Below are 3,393 nucleotides of genomic sequence, written 5' to 3' on the forward strand. Positions count from 1 at the left end.
TGGTGGTGAAGTGCTCTTTCTACAGTAGTCTCTCTACACCAGACTATGCATTCTCAGCTCCTCGCTCTGGCAGCGGATAATCCCACACCAGGTAACTTTAGAGTTTTGTTTTTTTTGTTCTTGCTACCCCAGAACGATGTTCCGTTTGTTTGTCTATGTTTTCCACATGAATTACTGTTTAAACGTTTTCCAGATGCGCTAATCGTTTTCTCTGTTTTGCCCCTTCACACTCCTACACTGTTTTCCTTTCAGCCGCAAACCCTAAATCCTGCATCTGCTTCTGCTAGAGTCTTTTGAAATTACTGTTATTTCTTTTAAATGAATCTATGAAACCATAGGTTGCTTAATTTTTTACTCGCGCCAAATGTCTCTGCGTCTAAGGATTAACTTATCTTCTAAATTTGAGTTAAATGCCCTCTTCTTCTTGCTTAGATTATTAACATTGTTTTCTTTTCAGCCACAAACCTTAAATTATTCTTCTGCTATAGTCTTTTGAAATTATTTTTTCTTTCTTTTAAATAAATCTATGGAAACATAAGTTGCTTAAATTTTTACTCGCGCCGGATGTCTCTGCTTCTAAAGATTAACCTATCTTTTAAATTTGAGTTAAATGCCCTCTTCCTTTTGCTTAGTTTTTTAAGCATGCTAGATATCTCTGCGTCTCAAAGGGTTACCCTGTTTCTTATAAATTTAAATTTGAAGACCTCTCATTCAATCATGATAGCTTTAAGTTTTCTTTAAAATAAAAAATGATTTTAACCTAAATTTACAAAAATCACCATATTCTCCCTGATCTGCCTGATCATTGCTGATATTGCCTCCAGTTTACATTTAAGTTCATACTAACTCCAATGGCTGTTATAGCCGGTAATTAAGCTACACAAATTAAGCGGTTCAATACAAATGTTGTTATGGGAATTGAGGTTGATTTGAAACTGCTAGAATCTTTTGCAGATACTCAATTTCATGACAGTGGCTTGGATGAGCTTGAAGGTGCAACAGATCCAAAAAAGTCTTTGTTAGAGGCAAGGCAGTTGGTTAGTCTTTTATTAAACAACCATCCAGAGAATTTCATGAATCCTGTTATAAGGGAGAAGCATTATAGTTCTTTGGATTACAGAAAGGTGGTCATGATTTCTGAGAAATACAGAGATTCATCTGACAGACTCTTTGGAACCTTTGGTATGCGAACTTTGAAGCAAAATGCAAAGAAAAAATCACTTGAGACATTGATAAAGAGACTGAGAGAGTTGAGTTGATGTAATGACTGTTTCTCTTTTTCCAAGGTAATGGTTATCAGAGTCTAATGACTATCAGGAATACAAAGTGTTGGAGTTGATATTCCCTTGAGAGGTCCCGACATGAATCCTGGACCATTTATCTTCCTCCATGGTAATGGTTATCAGAGTCAATCTTGCCTCTGCAAGTCCCACACACTACCTCCCAACTATGAGGACGCATGTGGATCGTCAACCCAACAGTAAATGTTACAAATCACAATTGTTGACAGAATGTAATCCAATTCAAAACATGATGCAAACCGTGGGAGTGTTGCACAAAACCAGAATTTTATACAGGGTATGATCTATATAACTAAATCCTGATCACAACATAAAAATTCTGAGCTCAGTTAAGATCAGTGAAGAATCTATCAAAATATTAACTCGAAACAAATTTTGTTTTTGTTTGTGAGGATTGCTCATGAACCAGTGAGGCTCCTGTATCATTTTGCATACCATAAAAACCCTGTTTACATTGATTCTGCTGTCAGAGGGAAACATGTCATGCGTGACAGATGTTTCTTGAGACTCGTACTGGTACTGCAGCTAGCAGGAATGGTTGGTCCTCGAAAGCATGGAGTGCAGTGGATAATCCCTGTATATAAATGACCCTATATATGATGACTTTTTTTTCTGGCACTAATTGCTGCTGCAGACCTGGAATGCAACCCTTTGGAATTGTGGAAAAATCTCGTTGTAGGATTTAGGTTCTAGGGATTCTAGCAGTTTTCAGGTTTATGTTTGTTTAACTTAATTGTTCAGTATCTCTGTTAAATATATGCTGTATTTTATTTTAAACTCTGTTTGGCCATAATATGTGTTTTTTAAGTTTGATGGACTGTGTCAGTTCTGGTGGTACTGGACTTTTCTCTAGTCTTTAAAGTGATTAATTGCTATGGAAGTAATTTCTGTATTGAATGGTCAGTGCACATGGTCCCCAATCTTATAAGTCAATATGTTTCATCTCTTAATTGACAAAAATTACCTTTGGGTATGTTTTATTGACAGATTTGGTGAGTCAGTAAATGGTACTCCAAAGCCTACCTCTCCTGGTCTAGGAGAAACAAAAATATCGGAAGAAGAAAAGAGGAAAGCAAGCGCTGAGAGGTCTGTTCTTTGAAAATTCAGGAATTTATTTTCTATCTTCAGATTCGTGAGATTATGATGCTATTTTCCTTATCTTATGTTTTCCTTATCTTGTGTGTGTCTAATTTATTGTCAGCTTAATTTGCTTAATATTTTTATCCAAAATTATGATACACATTTTTTTTACTTCAAAATAATTGGAATCTGACAATGCCCAAATTATTAAACAGGTTTGGACTTACTTTGCGCTCATCTGCTGATGATGAAGCAAAGAAGAAAGCTCGTTTGGCTAGATTTGGAGTGGATGTGAAATCTGCTTCCTTGGAAGATGACAAGAAAAAGGCAAGGGCTGCAAGGTAAACTCCTATTTCAATGATTGTGTCTGAAAGTATTATTTGTTTGATTTGTATGTTATGATGAAGATCACTTCTGTTTCTTGCCTTTGTGCATTTCATATATTAAGCTTTAATTGAAACTTTATTTTATATGGAAGCATACCTGAGGGCATTTCTTGTTTAATATTGAAAAAATGATTATAAATTGTTTGTTTATCTTAGGTTTGCCTCGGTATTGGATGGAAGCACTTCAGAGGTAAACAAAAAACTAAAGCAGACCTGGCAGAGACTGTGGCATCAACATGAATGGTGAGTGTAAGTTCCTTGATCTCTTAAATCCTAATTTGGTTTGATTTTTGTTGCATGATACAAAGAAACACAATTGATTACTTTATTTATGATTCAGGTTTGGGATTCTAAGGCAAAGATGTTGTCCCTGTTGCAGCACAGCACAATCAGGCAATGTTAGATACTGGATATGATAAAAAATAGGCTAGTGGGGCTACAAATTGCATTAAATTTTGGTTAAGGATTAATGCCATTTTGGTAAAATCATTAATTAGTTTTGCTTTTATGTTTTGTCTAGCTTTCTCGTTTCTGGTGTCTTTCTTCGCTACGTTTTGATTTGTTGTTAGCCTTCCCATTTACCCTTTTTATAGCCTTCTCCGTTAGCAATCTCGTTTAACTTCACT

At 35.6% G+C, this 3,393-nt stretch overlaps 1 long non-coding RNA gene across 1 annotated transcript; it reads left to right on the forward strand.

Annotated features, from left to right (window-relative positions):
- The first annotated feature begins 2,590 nt into the window (after window positions 1–2,590).
- On the forward strand, window positions 2,591–2,954 carry LOC149186382 (uncharacterized). Its single transcript, XR_016256132.1, has 2 exons — window positions 2,591–2,722; window positions 2,924–2,954. It is a non-coding gene; the product is annotated as an uncharacterized LOC149186382 (long non-coding RNA).
- Window positions 2,955–3,393: the final 439 nt, after the last annotated feature.

The sequence above is a fragment of the Pinus tabuliformis genome, chromosome 3_1, assembly GCF_031772625.1.
Source record: "Pinus tabuliformis cultivar Carrire ecotype Pingquan chromosome 3_1, CPIR1, whole genome shotgun sequence".
Classification (NCBI taxonomy): Eukaryota; Viridiplantae; Streptophyta; class Pinopsida; order Pinales; family Pinaceae; genus Pinus; species Pinus tabuliformis.